Source organism: Vipera ursinii (assembly GCF_947247035.1).
Source record: "Vipera ursinii genome assembly, chromosome: 1".
Taxonomy (NCBI): Eukaryota; Metazoa; Chordata; class Lepidosauria; order Squamata; family Viperidae; genus Vipera; species Vipera ursinii.
Genome location: NC_139512.1, coordinates 62,360,831 through 62,379,886, shown reverse-complemented (window position 1 = coordinate 62,379,886; position 19,056 = coordinate 62,360,831). Strand labels below are relative to the sequence as shown.

Genomic DNA, 19,056 nt, shown 5'->3' with positions numbered 1-19,056 from the left:
AACCCTTGATTTTTGCCATTGGGCCTGGGAATCTCATGGGAGTCGTGAGAAATATTCCATTGTGCATAAGTTTACAAAGCACTCTTTCTTGATTTTTTTTCTTATTATATAATTTTTAACTGTTTTTATTGTACAGATAGTCTTAATTTAGTGACTTGGGAAAGCATCTGTGTTGTTAAGCGAAGTGATTGTTATGTGAAACATCTTTTACAATTCTTATTCACTTTACTTAGCTCACAGATCTACAAACATTGCAAATGCGAGTCTTGGTTGCAAAGTTTCTTTTTCATCATTGTTGTAACTATGAATGAATGTTAAATAAGGCAGTCACTAAATGAGGACTACTTATATTTAATGGGTTTTGTTTTAATTAGGTTGATTATTTTTTAATTTTGGGTGCTACTTTGAGTCATAAACATGAGATGTGAGGCTGTATAAATTCAATAAATAAAACAGAATAAAATGTATTAAGATATTGTAAGTTGGTATTTTACTGTGATGTAAATTTTAGAGTGATATGTGTGTATAATATACGAATTATCTCAAGTAAAAAATACAATGAAACATAACAATTAATTTTTGTCTTTTGCAAACAGTTTAAATCTATAGGGTACCCAATCTGGTACCTCCCACATGTGCCGGCCTTTATTTTCTATAATTATTAGCATATCTGGAAGACACCAACTTGGAAAAGGTTGGTTCACAGTCCGAGATTTCATGCGCATGCATACAGAGAAAATACATGGTCATCAGTGAAGGATCAGCCAAGCTTAAATAACTTTTCAAGGGTTATTGTGAACCAAGCAGTTCTGTGATATCACTGATGTTATTTAATGTGAGTTTCAGATCTTCACAGAATTAAACTGGTGTGATTAGTCCCTAGACTACACCTTCAGAATGGTGGTTTTATACACATTTTGGAATGTGCAGTACTTTTGTATGTATATTCCAAATGTGCAGAAAATATATTTGTGTTGTATCAAGAATATACTTTTTAATAACTTCTCAATCCTGTCTGTTTAAATTGCTCTTTTAATCTCATATTTTAAAAGCTAGCCATAATGACTTTAGGGGAAACCGATTAAAAATGGGCAAGGAATATTTTAATAGCAACCTATGCTGTTTGCAACTGATATTTTGAGATGGTATTTTGTTTACTGTTACCATGTAGGCATGAAAATATATATCTGCAGAAGTAGTAGTCACTTAATTTTACATGGAAATAGAAAATTATTTGTGATACTTTCCACCTATGAGGACTAATAATTTAAAAGAAAGCCCATGGTGAACTATCACAATGATAAGTGCTTATAATTATCAACTTATATCAACTTATAAATTATAGGTAGTCCTTGACTTACAACCACATTTGGGGCCCTAAATTTCTGTTGCTAGGCAGGACAGTTGTTAAGTGAGTTTTCTTGCCACAGTTGTTAAATGTAAGATGTAAGAACATTATTATCAAACTAAGGTGAATTGATCTGGCCTAAAGGATCAGGATTACTCCAAATAGCCAGCATCTCTGCTAGAGTAGTGGTTATTTTTGCCTTCCAGCTATGGCCATTCCAAAGGTCAGGTGCCCCATAGTACCCAGTTGGCTCAGAGGAATTAGGCAGAACATGAGTCTCTGGGCTGATTACTTAACCAAAGACAAAATAATGAGTCCTAAGCAAATACTGACTAATTGAAAGGGCTGTAAATCCATTACATATTGGTCAGGGATAATCAGGAGTATTTAATCACTTTTATCTATTCAAGAGCACTGAAGCTGCAACAGCAAAGCCCTGAACCTTGCCATGTGCTTATTATTCTCATCATTATCAAAATTACTTCACAGCTGTTCTTTGCTACATCACCTCAGCTGGAGATTTACTAACCTGTAAAATGTTTTTAATTTGGAAGTTGAGTGTAACGGGAATGATTTTTTTTTATGTTAAGGAAGTGGTTTGAAGAGCAGCACAATGATAAAGAAAAAAAATGGGGGCTATGAGTACATTCTTTCAGTTCACTTAAGCTTGATGCTGATTTCTCTCACTAAATCTTCTACATCATTTCTATGGATTTCTCCACTGCTTTTTGTTCTAAATGGCTGTGTGAAAAGTGTTCAGCTCATGCTTTTTCTTGTAGAAGCATTTGTGTATATTTTATTTTGAATATCATTTTTCCAGGACATTATTTAGTGTTGAAATTCTGTGCTTCTCCCCCCCTCCCCCCCGAAACTCACTTTAAATGACTTAAAGAAATTTATGACTTAAAGAAAATCAGAAGCTTTGATGAGGATGACCTTTGAATAAGTTAAAAAAATACCATCTAATGAGTTTATAGATGTCAAAGAATGTACTATCTCATAATTCTACAGCTTCAGAATCATAGTGCAGACCCCTGATTAGTGAATTGAACATTCAAAAGAAGTTTGCCCTAAATGCATGTAAAGGAGGGGGGGGGGAATCATCCTCTTAAATAGTGCCTCGTTTCATTATTATTTTTTTCTTTTTGGTTCTCAAGCAGTGTAGTTCTTTCAAAATATAACTTTTCTCCAGTCATAAAAATAAAAGTTAATTTTTATAAACACTATTTCAGAGAAAATTTATTATAAAAACAGCTTCTAATTTTAAACCTTTTCTGTTCATTACTTCTCTAACCTTATTTCAAATAGGTTGGTCCACCCTTTTGTGCTGTGTGACCTATTCTTCTATTACAATAATCTTACAATGTACCCTTTTCGGTCATTCTTTAAAGAAGAAACTAATTGAATTATCTCATTATTTTAATTTGTTAAGCAAATGTATTTTACATCCCAGGATGTGTTCTTAAAGAAGGGGCTGCTAAGGCTTTGCCCCTTGAATGGCCCATTGGTGCATTTTGACATTCATGCATTCTCATTAATGAAAGGAACATAAAAGGACTCTGGCTGTATTTTTTTTTTCAAACACCCAACCAGTATGGAACAACTTTTTCCATAACCCACAGGGGTCTCTCTACATATGTTCTCAACTGCAAGCTATTGTCACCTATTTTGAATACCTGAAAAGGACAAATAAAATACTAAAGGCCAACTGTAACAATTGTTGTTAGTTTCAATATGACAAAAATCATTAACCTCTTCTTGGCCTGGCAGGCAAAGTACTGAGAAAAACTCTTAAGTCACAAAACATTTTTATATGTGGAATATTTTATCAGGTACAAATATACATACGTACACATACATACACATTCTTCTATTAACAATACTTAGTGCAATAAATATTCTACAATACAATTCAAACTTTATTGTGCTGCTTCTGTATATTAACAAAAGTTTTTGAAACTTGCTTAAAATTCTTCATAAATTAATTTGACCTATTGACATTAACATTTCATAATGTTATCTCCTAATTATAAATACTACAGTTCCACAATCCTACTTTTGGAACAACTTCAGAAATACAAATGGCAGACTATATGCAAAACTTTTTTTATACAAATATTCTCTGCTTCCATTATAATCCAACCATATTCTTATTATGTAATTGGGAACTGCCTTGTGTATGGTATTACAATAGTACAGGAAGATGAAAGGATCTGAGGATGAATTGCTTGGAAGCATACTTGCTTATTCTGGATAATATCCAGTGTTTGAGTGGGTAAAGGAAATCCTAACCTGGTACTATAAGCTTTTCAGAAGTACATAAAGATTATGATATCAGAAAGGTAAACCTGACATTAAAGCTGTTGTTACTTAACTTCAAAGAGAGTTAAAGAAAAGGAACAGCAAGAAATCTGACCCGTGCAAGGTTTATACATAGCCTTGGAAAGCTATTTTTTTTCCTTCCATGCCAAACAGCCCCTTAGTACACTCAATTAGTCTTTCAGACATCTCTGTTTTCCTCTCTCAAGTGCTCTCCCCTGCAAATAACATATTTGATCATAGAATGAAAACAGGAAGTATTTGTGTACAAAGATACCTCTTGCTCACACTGATGTTGGGCTGAAAGTTTTCTTATCGTAGCAGCCACAGAAAAACTTATTGCATGATGTAAAACTGTTTTCAAGATAAATGTACATAATCAGAACTGGCAGCAGTTGCAAAGGAAGGAACTATGTAAGTTTATGATTTTTTACTTTTAGTCCTCTGATTTTTTTCCTGCGGCAGAGATGAGAATTGCACATTGATTCCATTCAGTCTTATTTCCTTTTTAGAGGTATCTTATATAGAGTTTAGATTTAAACTCAGATTAATACATTTTAATTTTTTTAAAGAAAGATTTTTACCCATTCACTTTAATTTACCGTTTAAATAGTTTTTGCATGGTTTATTAAACTTAAATGTTTATGTTTATTACCATTTGCAAAGAGCAGTTGTGGTTTGTTCTAATTATAAGTGTGTAAATCATTGAATATTGTGAGAGGTCTGTGTTGCTCACAATTGCTTCCTGAATTGTAATTTAAAACACCTGTTATTTATTATATTAAACTAGTTCTGAAACACTGAGATATGAAAGAATAAACTCCAGTAGGAGATGTCCATAAATGGAGCTGGCCAAGGGCATAATCTTCCCATCGTCCTGTGCGCCTCCACAGGGAGGGCCTTCTCAGGGTACCGCCGGTTAATGAATGCCGGCAGGTTATTCCCAGGGGAAGGGCGTTCTCTGTGGGTGCGCCTGCCCTATGGAACCAACTACCCACGGAACTTAGGACTGCCCCCAACCTTTGCTCATTTCGCCGGGACCTGAAAACTTGGCTCTTTGATCTGTTTGATCCAGACTGTGGGGTTGTTAATTTAACTGGGTTTTAGATTTACTCTTGGGGCTTGAATTTAATTTAATTGTTTTAATTGATTTTAATTTTTGTATTTCATGGTTTTAACTGCCCTGTAAACCGCCCTGAGTCCTACGGGAATAGGGCGGTATACAAATTCAATAAAATAAATAAATAAATAAATAAATAAATAAATAAATGATACTATTAACTGTTCTGCTCTGAATAATATTAACTGGTTAATACATAGAACCTGAGCCTCTATAATTAAACTGCAGGCTGAGGTGTTTTCGATCAAAATAGAGGTGGAAGGAATATTATTAAAGATAAGTGCATCATCTTATTAATTTTTCTTAGTGCTTTAGATGATTATTCATATCAAATTCAAGCCAGCAATCAGTATATGATAATCAAGCTATCTTGTTTTTCTTTGGAATGTAGTCAGACAAGTTTTTTCTGCCAGAAGTTCTCCCCATGCAAGCTTTTTAAAACTGATGTCTTAAAGGGTAGAGATTTATTTGTCTATCTGGCTGATTATGTGCAGTCAAGTTGGTATAGACCAGGGGTATCAAACTGCCGGCCCATGGGCCAGTTGCATCATGCTAAGGCTGTACCCACCCCAGCTCTGGCAAAGCAAAAAAAGCGTGATACATCACGACACGTCACGTGACGTGACAATTTTAACACACGTGGTATAGACTCTTAACAACTATATAAATAAATTTTCTCCAGCAGGATCTGTCCCCAGTTGTAATGGTACCCTGTTGCTGTATGAAACCATTAATCTTGCTGTTAATTGTTCTCTTTCCACATTTCCAAGCATTAAGCATTATAGATTTTTACAGAGAACTAACTTTTCAAATGGATCCAAAGTATGATACTTTAAGATTGGTCTTTGTGCTTTGAGTGAGAACTTTAAGTTGATTTGTTCCATGATCCATTTGTTTCGTTTCTTGGTTTTCCGTGATATGCTCAATAGCTTTCACAACCATCAGATTTCAAATCTTTCTATCCTGCTTCTTTAAAGTCCAGTTTTGGCTTCCATAGGATGTCACAAGGGAAAAACATTGCTTGTACAATTCTGATCTTTTTAGGTATAGACACATTTCCAGCATTTAAATAATTTTTTGGCAAAGCCTTCATTGCTGCCTTACCAAGGAGTAGAGGGATTATAGTAATTAACAACACTGGAAAATTCACAGTGGGTATATATGACAGAAAATGACACTGATCTTTCCTACAAACTGCATCAACTTCTGAGTAATGTGCTGATCAGGATTGTGCATCCTATGATTTCTTGCTCATAGAAATCTATAAGCACATAGAAAAAGTGTGTGTTATTTTAGCGTTTTTCATTTTAATGAAACAAAGGAGAGGCCACATTGAAATGCAAGTGGAGACAAATCTAGAGGCTCCATCTAAGAATTAATTTGGGTGCAAATTATATTAATGTATTTTTAAATTACAAAAAGGTAATTATCAAATAATCCTTTATCCCATTTGATAATTGTTTTTCATCTGGTAATTGTGTGGAAGTAAAAAATAATTCAAAAGTCATGTTAAAAACAAACTAATTTTCAGTGGTCCATGCTGCTGAATCCAGCATACTCATATAAAATGAGATTTTCCCAAATCCACAATGTTTGCATAGTTGCCTTTGGAACTTAACAGTTTCATATAAGGAGAAGAAGCTACTGGGAGAGAAGTGGCATGTAAGATTTAATCCTATTTCTGATAGTATGCAAAGAAGAATTGAGACTGCAATGGACTTAGAAACTGATCACCATGTTTGAGCATTTTCTGATTAGTTCTGATTTCTAATCAAGTTCTGATTAGATTACTCCAATACCTCTTGTATTACTATGGAACAGAGTACGTGAGTAGTATTGTCTAAGGCTAATGAATTCAAGAGATTTCAAAGATCGATTATTATGGTAAATAACAAGCATGCAAAGACCTGATCAGGAAGGAGTTTCAGACTGTCCAGTAAAATTATTAAAGAAATTGTCTCTTAGTCTTACATTACTACAAAGTGAGCCAATGGGGAAAAAACAATGCATAGTGCAGTTGGTTATCCCAAATTGTCCAAAACCAAATTGTCCCTTTTTAAGCGCATACGAGATAGAAAAATGAAACAAATACTGTAATAAAAAAATCCCAAAATTATGTGTGCAGAAGTTTTTAAGGTCACTTTCGAATCAAAATCTTATGAGTTATATTGGTATGGTGTTGAAGGTAGAATACAAAGCATATTTCGGTAGCCATAAAATGTGGGGCTAGGTGGATCTAGGGTGAGGATTTTGATCATCATGAAGTAGAAATGCTCACATAGAGTAACTTCATTGCTTTGAAATAGTGGATTGCCTAGAAAAGAATAGACTAAAGTGTTGATAATATATTGAATGTTTTACTAATATTTAATTAAAAATTCATTTTAAAAACTTTTCTCTATACTTCTAAAACTCTCCTGTCCGTTTGTAAGTGTTAATTGGACAAATGGTGCATCATGGGGCAAATTTTTTTGAATCAAGGTAGATCTAATGGGCTAACATCTGAAATCTGGGACTCATTACTCCCATGGGTTGTTTCAAGTATCTTCAAACCAGTTATATTAATAAAATAGCTGCTGTTGCATTGCTCTGCACTGCAGCTGTGGGGACATTTTAATAATTTCCAATGCTCTGTGCAAGCTTCCCACAAGCAAAATCAGTGGGAAAAGTGGCAGGAAGTCAGACATCACTCCTGTCCCCACTGTTTTCTTGAGCCCGTTGGATGGCTCAGAGGCAGTCTGATTTGAATTAAAGTCAGTCTCCTTCCTGTGACAGTATGGATATTCCTCCACCCTTAACCCAAACTGGCAGGGATTAGGTTTTGCAACTAGTACAGCTATTAGCAATGTATTTAGATTTGGACCTGCACTACCTTCTGTAAATCAGTTTTCTTTATTTGGTCTTTATAGTTGCCCGTTTCCTCAAGTGACTCTAGATAGTTGTGGCTGATATACTTTTAATTTTTTTAGAATTAGGAATTTAAAATGTTATTTTGTATCTTTTTGATATTTCTTAATTCCTCTTTCAGTTTAATAATGATGGAAAAATATATGGATGAATTATTCAGTGAGTGGTGAATGGAAAGATAAAAAGATAAGGGACAGAGCAACAAATACTGCCTTACTTGGAGCTGTGAAACTTGGAGGATACACATCCTATAAAAATTCTTTTCCAACTATTTATTTTAAGATAGCTTACTGAAAATATCTTCCCTGTAATCTTCAATTCCTCCATTACATTGATCTCCAGGAATTAATTTCCATTCTTGCATTAGATATGGTTTTAGAATAGTTTCTGGCATTCTTTTGAATGGAAGATGTTTGAGGAAGAGTTTGGCATTTTCAGATAGCTTCTATGAAAACAGATTAAGAAAATGGTACCACAACAAGAAATTTCCCTTTGAGAGATTAATTCATATGTACAGATTTTACTTATATTTCTGTTTTATTCTAAATATTTTCTACTCTCTATGCAGATTGCTGAATATATAAATTTCTGTCAAAGGCTAGAACAGTTGTTTTACAAGTTTGCACAAACTATATTTTTTCCTTTTGTTATTATTTGCTGAATGCTAATCACTGAGATTTTAATAAATTGGAATATCTAAATGTCTTTTAGGCCTGTATATTTTGAAGTTAATATTTCAAAAGCATGCTCTCTACTAGACCTCCAAGAACTATCTCACTTCATTGGCTTCCTCAATATCATGTTAAAGTCTCTATGCTGTATTAATTTGGTGTGTAATCCAAAACCATTGAACATTTTATAATGACAATTGAGTTTTTATGATATATTAAAATAAAAATTACTCTGCTATACAACTATCTACTGTATTAGCCTCAAATCCAAGATGCTTTTTGGGGATAAATATCTAAGTAAAGTATATCAGGAAAAAATAGTTAAAAGAGAATGAATATATTCTTTAAACACTGTATTGATTTCTCTCCTGGGGAAAAATGCAAATTGTTTAAAAATGAAATTTATATAAGTCTACCTGGATTTAATTTAGTTTGAGGAAATGACGTCATAATATTTAGAATAACATTTGATTCATGTTTGTAGTATACCTGACTTCAATATTTCTAATTATCTATAAATCTCTATAAAAATGCCATCTTGTCATTTATGTATAATGTACATCAGGCATGTCAAACTCACGACGTCACGTGACATGCTATGAATTGCGATTTTTCCCCCCATTGCTAGCAATGAGGGTGTGGTTTTGTCGTGAGGCATTCGGCCCGCAGGCCGGCAGTTTGACATGCCTGATGTACATTAATTATATATGTATTCCATAGTGTATTTAAAAAATTTCCAGGTTTTCAGAGATAACCCTTGATTTATTTTAATTGCTTCAGCTTCTACAAAGAGTCTAGATACTAATGGAGCAGAGTATTAGTGAAATGACAAAATGTCTAAAGATCTCTTACATGTATCTCATAAGGGGTATATCAAGAGTATGTAGTTCTTCTGAAAGTTGAAAGAAGCAGTTTCGTCTGGTACTGGGTGGTTAAGGTACCGGGCTAGAAAGCAGAGACTGAATTCTAGTCCCTTCTTAGGCACATAAGCTGCCTGGGTGACTTTGGGCCACCAACCAACCTTACAGGGTTGTGGATATGGGAAGAATAGGAGGAACCACAACTCCTGTTTGCAGCTCATTAAAGTGGCTATTTTGGTCAGACTTCTTTACCTGTCTGAAAAGAGATGTGGCTAACTTAATGAGTATCAGGAAAGGTGCTTTACTTAAAGCACTTCTTTCAAATCTTTTTGAAACATGAATGAGCCTATTTTATATATATTTAGTTAAGGAAATTAAAAGCTTTCCAACTTATAATTTATGTTTGTAGGCAGCATACATCAACAAAAACTAATATAAACACAAAATAATAAAGCAGTTACTTACATACCCTGTTTTCCCAAAAGTAAGGCCTACCCCGAAAATAAGGCCTAGCTTGATTTTTGGAGGTAGGCCTAGCATAAGCCCTATCCAAAAAATAATCCCTAGTTTTGGGACAAGGCACACACCTAAAAATCAAGCTAGGGTGGGGTTTGGAGTTTGGAACTGCCCCACGCGCCCTGCACCCACCCTCTCACCGTGCAGCCAGGTCTCTCCTCGCTAGCTCACTTCTTCTGTGGCGTCTTCTGCAACCAGGCCTGCATTTCTCAGTCATAGGCCTTTCTGGAAGGCCACTGCATCCGAGAAGCGAGCTATGCATTCAATCCATAGCTTGGTACTTGGCTGCATAGATCTTCCAGAAAGGCCAGACTGTAAAATACAGGTTGGAATGCAGCTGCAGAATGAAGTTGCTCCTTCGGTCAGAAGAAGTGGGCCAGCTGGGCAGGGCTGTTGGTGCCTGAGTTGAGTATAAAATACAACCCCTGAAAAGAAGACTTGGTGCCTCCTTTGGAGGAAAAATAAAATAAAATCTGGTCTTATTTTTGGGAAAACACGTGTAGTTGAGGCTGAGCATACACCCAGAAGAAAATGGGCTTAATTACTATTCTGACACAATATACAGGAGAAAAGCCAAGGTTTCGTGACTCCATGAAAAAAAAGCAAATAGACTGCCTGAGCCTTGGGAAGGAGCTCATTCCAAAGGATAGCTTAACAAAGAGATGTTTCATCTGCAATACTTGGTAGCCTTTTAGCAGAGATAGGGGAATAATGGTTTATATATATAAAGAAATTACGACTTTCTGCTATGGATACAACCTTCAGTGAGCCTGATCTACATTTATTCTTCTTTGTTTTCCTTTTTCCTACCTAAAGAGAACAAGAGAAACATTTGCTTTTAGTTTAAAACTAGACAAAGTTGTGTGATATCTAAGATGAAATTTTGGTTTTGTTTTTATCATGGTTTCTGAATAAGCCAATATCTAAAAACCACATTTTCCTCCTGGCTTGTTCTTTTTAACTCACTAATTTCACAATCACTTGATTTGTGGGTTGATTAAAATTAGAAGACTCATGTTCTCTTCCAGCAAGTTGCAAAAGGAAGAGAGGAAGCAGGGAATATGAGACTCATCGCAGCTAATTCAGCGATTGTGGAAATTTTTGGTCCCTATTATATCTGAATCAAATAATTGTTTCTAAAATCTTGTTCATTCTGAGATCAAAATAGTGAAGGTTACAAGTATGTAGTAATACATTTTAGCAGGTTTGAAATCACTTAAGCTATCTACTGAGACAGGGCCAGTGGGTAAATTTGAACCATATGGCATATCATTCATCAAACACAGGCCAACTATTACAGCTCATTAACCTGGCTGGTTAAAAACAATACAGTAAATGCCATTTTGCTGCTTATTATGAATCTTTTGTTAACATAATGATAGCAAGCCAGACCACCTGAAATATATCATTTACACTCATCAAAATGAAATCACTGTAAACAATCAAATCAAAAGATAAACTAGCATTGCTGATACTTTGCCTTTATTTATGGTTTTATTATCCTGCTTGTTCTAGTCAAACCAGCCTCTCACGAATTTGGTGAAGGCATTTAATTGAACAACAAAATAATGAGTAGGTCTAAGAATTTATGTGCTAAACGAACAAGAAAATATTAAAAATAGCCACAAGGATAATTAAAAATAAAATAAAGATATTAAAAAGAACACCATAGGGGGGAAAGCTTTCAAGTAGTATTATTACAGGTAATCCTCGACTTAGTGACCATTTGAAGTTACCACAGCACTGAAAAAAGTGACTTATGACTATTTTTCATACTTACAACCATTGCAGCATTCCCATGGCTATGTAATCAAAATTCGGACATTTGGCAACTGGTCTGTGTCAATATTTTGCAGCCTTCTGGCAACCAAAATCAATGGGGAAAGCAGATTCATTTAACAATTATGTTACTAGCTTAACAACTGCAATGATTCACTTAACAACTGTGACAAGAAAGATCGTAAAATAGAGCAAAACTCACTGAACAACTGTTTTGCTTAGCAATGGAAATTTGGGGTCATAAGTCAAGAACTACCTGCATTATTTTCTCCTTTTTCCCATAACCCTTGACTATTACTTAAATATTTTATGGCATACTTTAAACATTTACAATTATTGTTAACTTCTATTTAAAGCCTTGGTGGAGCAGTGGGCTAATGCCTCCTTAAGTAACACCAGCTGCCTGCAATTAGTGCAGGTTCGCATCCCACCAGGCTCAAGGTTGACTCAGCCTTCCATCCTTCCCAGGTAGGTAAAATGAGGACCCAGATTGTTGGGGGCAATAAGCTGACTTTGTAATAATGCCGCTTGGGGGTGTGTGTGAAAGCCCTAATAAGCAGGCATATACATAGAATGAAGGCTACTGCTAAGCTTGTAAGCCGCCCTGAGTCTTCGGAGAAGGGCGGGATATAAATGGAATTAAAAAATAAATAAATAAATAAATAATTTTAAATATCTTTAAGCAATTTCTCTTTTTCTTCAAAAAGCATATTAAAAAATAGCTAGGCCGCTATGTAATATGTTGTATATTAGGGAGCCATTTTTGTTGGAATTTAGTTATATATCATCATCAACATCCTAGCCATTGTCTATCCACTGCAGGATGAAGGCCTCTTCTGCATGTTTCCAGCCAATACGGTCTTGAGCTTTCTTTTGTCAGTTGGGCCCACAATACTTGCTGTTGTCGTCACTCCACCTTTTTTAGGTCTCTTTTGTGGACACTTTTTATCAAGTGGAATCCATTCTATGACTGCCTTAGTCTGCCTGCCACCAGTTGTTCTTGCTATGTGACCGGCCCATTTCCATTTCAGTTCTTTTACTCTTTTGATGGCATCGTATATTTTCATTTGTTCCATGTGCAGGTGTTTCTCTCTTGATTTGTAAACTATATACAACGATATATACATAGATATCTTGCTTTGTGAAGTTTTGTGAAGTATATATAAAGTTTTTCCATTGCTGCATATTTTGTGTTGTTGGAAAGTTTATTTTTCCAGTGATGTGCAAAATTGATTCTTGCTGCTTTCACCATATATCTTAATCAGTTGTGATGCTTTTCATCTGTACTCTCTGTAGTCATACCTAATTAAAATATTTGTGGTTTTAATTCACATTTTATTTTCAGTATTTTCTGGTGTATTTCTTTCTACTTCTTTTGAGTATTTTTCAAGATCATCACATCCCCTATGATAGAATGTTCCTGTTCTAGTTGATCATGCAGCCAGAAGTCTAGACTGGATTTGACATTTTTGTCCACATAAACCTGGAATAGGCAAATGTTTCTGTGGCATTTTTTTCATAATCATCTTGTCAGTTGTTTCTCTACTGTTTGGGCAATTTTCTTTCTGCTCAGAAAGAAAGTTTGTTTTCAACTAGGTGCTTTTGGATGACATCAGCTTCTACAGCAATTAACATTTTGAAAGTTGTGGGTAAGCAGGTAATTGGCTTGTAGTTGCCTACTATTGCCTCTTTTGTTGGATTTTTTAATTGTGAAGTAGGATTTTCTAAATATCAACCAATTTTCAATTTTGTCTTTTTGCATTGTATTATTAAATTGTTTGACAGTGAGTGTGTGTAGACTCATCAGATGTTTCAACCAAAAACCATGCAGTTCATATTCATCTTGGATTGAACAATTCTTGATGTTCCTTCCCCTTTTCTCCAACATTTTTGCTGTTTTACAAATTCTTTCATTTCAGCTTTCTGTTTTTTTTTTCACTATCCACCTCCTTTATCCAAGCTCCATTCTGCTGTATTTCTTTGGATTGTCCCATAGGTGTGCCCACAACTGAACTGTTTCTTCTTTATCTGGTGTTGACTGATTCATTTCACTCTCTCCGTTGATGGATTGTTAGAATTTTTGATTCAATTGACACTGGAGATTCTAACTATAGTGTGCAATTTGAATATTGTATCTGCTAATTTTCTTGGCTATGACTGTTATTTGCTTCTTTATTGCTTCCAGTGTTTCCCTAGTCTTCCTTGTTTCCAAGTGATATTTTTTGATCAGGTATTCTTAGGTCATCTTCTTCAGCTTCTTTTCTTTCAACTGTTGGAGCTTGTTTGCATCTGATCTTAGCATGCTGATCTTATTTTCCAATCTGATCTTCCAGTTTGATGGTGAACTGTTTGGCTTTAGTCTTGTTTGTTAGTTTTGTATTCAAGATTTTCAGTTATAACTGCAGCTCTGCTGTGCATCAGTTGGTTTTCTTCTTGCAATGAGGTGGTACTTATATTTGATATTATAGTATTGGCATCTTTTAATATTTGTGTCAGTTGTTTTTTGTAACAAGCTTCAAGACATGCAAGATTTTGATTTCTTTCTTCTGATTAGACCGTTGCAATTCTTCCAATTCTACTTCTGTGAATACTTTATAGCAATAGCATTTAGGCTCATATACTGCTCCAAAGTGCTTTTCAGCACTCTATGGGAGGTCTGCAATGTAGAAGCATTATTTGCATACTGCCTCCAACAATCTGTGTCCTCATTTTATCAACCTTGGACGGATGGAAGGCTGAGTCAACCTTGAGCTCTGTCAGGATCGAACTCCAGGCTGTGGGTAGAGTTTGCCTGCAATAATACACTTTAACCACTGAGCCACTAGTGGTTTATTTTATATTATAAATTGACATTGATCTGCTAGCATTTATTCTGCTATTTATGATTCTCGATATTTTTCTTTCCAAAACTGGTCTATTCTTTTCAGATATTTTCTTCTCATTGAACTTGACTTGTAATAGCATATCATGATTTCCTTGTTTTCAGTACTTGTATATCTGGAACAGGCAACCAACTTTTCTTCTAGTAGCCTTGAAGCTGCTGGCTTTGGTTGCTTAGCCAACAGTCCTTTGCCCTGTAGCCTACTTGTCAACAGATGTTCAGAAACTGCAACATCTAGTATGGTTTTTATATGATCCAAGTTAAAATCAGTCTGGTATAGATTTCTGTAAGCTTTGTATCACCATATTATTTATGGGAGAGACACTCTTTGCCTCCTCTGATGAGACCTGCTCAGTGTGGTGACACTTAAGGCATAGGTCTCATGTTCCTCAGAGCACACAAGCCCTATGACTATGTCAAGGTAATCCCTCACTACCTATTAGTAGTGGTTGGTCACACAATCAGGCAGATGTTTAGACTGGATTTAACATTTTAGGCAAATGCTGTTGTTTGATTCTGTTAAAAGTATCATTTATAGGGTGTAAGCTGTTCCAAATAAATTTGACTTCTTCTACTGACTGTTGGTGATTTCATCAATGCCAATGGTAATCAAATAGCGCTCCAGATATTTTGGGATTGGACCCAAGGTGCCTATTACTTTTGTTATGGTTGGTCACAGAAATATCATCTTGATATTTGGATTAGTATTATTGTATTATGATGATGATGAAGTTGTCAGTGCTGACTCCTAGCAATTGCCTGGATTAGTCCCTGCAGTTTTATTGGAAGTGGTTTGCCATCACCACCTTTGAAGGGGTGAGAGTGAGTGACTGGCCCAAGATCACCCACCTACTTTGTGCCTGAGAGTAGAATTCACAGTTTTCCAGGATCTAGCCTGATGTCTTAACCTCTACACCCCAGTGGCTCTCCTTTTCCTTCCTTTTTTAATGGCATTATATGTTTTATCTATCTTTGCAATTGTTGTAGAACTTATATGCCATGTATGGAATATTTTGTATCAATTTTCCATCAGATTATATCTTAGCATACATATTATTCACCATTTTAATAACTTCCCATTGTTCCATGTTATTACTTCTTTGAGGCTTTGTATGCTTTTTATCATGGAATATTTGATTTGTTTCCATATCACCCTTCAGTCACAATTTATAGATGCTTTCTAATAAGTGATATGGTTTTGTTATGTGTTTTAAATTCTATCACCTTTCTTAAGGTCCTCCTTTTTTGTTATCAATTTTAATTTTTCAAGTTATTAGCCAATACAGTAACCATATTAGATTCCCAATCTCAATGAGCAATTATTGTTGAGCCGTTTTTTAAAATTATATCATATTGGCATAATGTATGTGATCAGATCTTTCTAATTATAATTATCCTTGAAGTAAAAATTATTTGAGGGTGATTCTAGTGGTGTAATTATTGGATTTATCCTTATTTCAAGGGATTTCACATTTTAAGGAAACTTTCTTTTATAATTGACTTACTTTATTTTTTTATGTAATAGATATCTGCAAAGTCCATTGACTAAGCTTACTCCTTCTGTAGTGATATTCTGTTCTTAGAAAATTTATACATTCTGTCTTCCACAATACACAGTTTTGCTCTATAATACAATCTAAGATTAAGAGAAGCTAATCCAATTCTCTTTTGAGTCTTGCAAAATTCTGAATCTTATTCCTGCTTTTTTCTCTGTTTCTGTTTATTGTTTGTCAGTTCTGCAAATTTCTACCTAAAATTTGAATTGGTGCCATTTGAAATAGGAAGTTTATCATGGGAAATAGACTCATTTTATTGTCATTTCAGAGTACAGTAAATATGTATTCCAATAAAGCTTATACCAGAGTGAATGATCAATTGCTTTTAAGTCTGGGAATGTTATACAATTTAGTGCTGTTCAATATTATTCTTGCATGTTTGTTTTTGTATCCTATGTGTGAAAAAGTACACACAGATGGTCAGTCAAAGTGGAAAATATTGTGTGGCAACAAATCTTGCATGAAATTTCATTCAGAATGATGGTATATGAAATTTCTGCAGTTTGGTGTATAACTCGATGTTAGTTTTTTATCTTTTCCTTGGCTAAACAAATAACTGTTTATGAACAAGTGAATCTATACATAGCTCCTGATTCATATTATATGCACAGTAAGGAAGGATACGAGCTCAAGGGTCACAGCTGTAGTCTGCCCTATAGAAATACTTTGTATACTTGTAGTGGGTGAGCAGACAGCAATATTTTAGTTGGCAGAAAATCTCTGAAATAGAATTTACTTTCAGATCAACAAAATATTTCCAATGGTTAACTTACAACTGTGGTTCTAGTGGTACAAAGTTTAAAAGTACTTCTGTAGCGTTTAGATAAATCGATGGCACATATGGTAATTGTACATACTTATGATAGATAATAAGCCTTAATATGATATTGGCACAAAAACATGCTAATCAAATGTTAACATTTCTTTTCTGTATAGCTAACGTGCTGCTTTTTTGTTTCTGGAATTTTCTTGCATCTTTGTCAGGGTCCTAGGATTCTATTAATATATTTATGTATGTCTCATGTTCCAGTGAATATATTGTAGAAAAATACATGTTATTTCAGAATGAAAGATAATATACATTTGGTTTCATGAAAGTAGGTTTCTACTTGTATAATGGAACATATTAGCATGTCCTGAAGCAACTTTCAAAACTCCAAAACAAATTAAAAGAATATGATAGTAGAATGGTCCATTCCACTGGCCGATACAATCCCTTCAGCAAATAGATTTAGTTACGGTTAAGTGGTTATTTTGTGTCCTGATTATTCAACTAGTAGAACAGTACTAGTAGAACAGTAATTTCTAAAAGTCATGTTTCTGTGCCTTATGCATTTTCTGTTTGATTGTCTGACTTGGATTTATATAGTTCTTAGAAAGGAACCTGAATCAGACTTGCCCTGTTTGAATAGTTAGTTCACTCCATAGGGAACTTATTTGTGTCTTCATCCCAGCAAGATTAGATTGCATTAGGATCTCTGCTGGACACCATTCTGTATAGGATAAAATATGATTTGCACTTCAGAAGCCTTCCTTTTCCATCTAATAATGTAATGTGGTATAGACGTGCCTCAAAAATCAGCTATATTCCTCTCTTCGCCTACCATTTTTCAGCTTCTAATAATCTTGCCTGTTTTCACCACCACTTTTTGAAATCCATTACTGAAAGTTGACTATAGCACCAAACTCCATCTGCTGTACAGTGTCAAAGACTGTTTAATGGATTTTGGCTTTAGGGTCTGTAAACCTAATGGCAATAGAAAGTAGATGGAAAGGACCCAATAACACAAATCAACTGAGATTTTTGTTTTGCACTTTGATGAAAAGATATCAAGAAAAATTAATGGGGCCAATTAACCATTAGAAAACAGGAGCTTATACCAGTAGGAGTATCAGCAACTGTGAACTCTTGTTTCCATGGAATCACAACAGTTTCGATATAGTTTAAAGCATCTGAAATATAGCATGAGAAGTACACACTAAGCCTCCATTCATTGAGGGATGCTGTTTTGTGATCAGAATGAACCAGAAAGCCTATTCCATGTATTCACCTATTGCCCTTTGCATGCCAATATATGTGCAGTCATACTCTTACTCTTTTCTAACAAAATCCAATCTTTAGTGAGAGAGAGGCAGTCCAATAACTACCATGACCAATACAATCACTGAGTTTGCAACAGCTACAAGAATGCATAAGATGTCCTAATGTGGATGCATTCCTGTTTTATTCCATTTCTATTTTATCTTAGTTTTATACTGTTTACTATATTTTACTTAATCTTCCCCCTTTTTCCAGTTTTAAAATCTTAATGTTTTAGATTTTATATGACTGTTATATTTCTTTTGTAGTATTTGGTCATTGTTTTTGAAGAATTTTATTTTATTTTATTTTGATGATCATTAGCTATAATTAAATAAATTGGTTTTGGATTCTTGAAAGAAACCTTTTTGAAATTATTACAGAGGTAATGTATCTGGTGAGATTATTACTTCTGAACCGCTGTTATTTATATTTAAAAAGAGAATGGAAATAACCATTCTCTGAACTGCTAATGTTTCATTTACTAAAAATGATTCAAAGTTTTTTGTATGTATGTGAGAGGTTATAAGGTGCTTAACAGCAAGTTGTAACAAGCTTGAAGGGCGTTTTAAAGGCAGTCACATGGTTCTGTCACGAGTGAGATTCCATAGTTTCAGAAGTTGAAACTGCATGTGCTCATGACTTAGTTCGTTTGAAAATTATTGGATGACTTTAGGTTATAAATGCAAAGAAAAATGATGTCTTAGTGGATCCAGCAGGCTATAAATTCTTTCTTAAGAGAATAAAAGTTCCTTTAAACATAAGTGAGGTTACCTAAAGATTTAGTATATTATACCATCAGTATGCTGATGACATGCAGCCCTATCTCTCATGAGTTCAGAGAGGTACAGATAGTCCTCGACTTTCAACCACAATTGAGCCCAACATTTCTATTGCTAAGCAAGAGAGTTGTTAAAGTGAGTTTTGCCCCATTTTACAACTCTTTGTGCCACAGTTGTTAAGTGAATCACTGCAGTTGTTAAATTAGTAACATTAAATGAATCTATCTTCCCCATTGA

The 19,056-nt window shown here is 34.6% G+C and overlaps 1 protein-coding gene across 5 annotated transcripts in view; it reads left to right on the top strand.

Annotated features, from left to right (window-relative positions):
- MEIS2 (Meis homeobox 2) overlaps positions 1–19,056 on the top strand; it is a 241,697-nt gene that overhangs the window by 64,409 nt on the left and 158,232 nt on the right. The window lies entirely within an intron of this gene.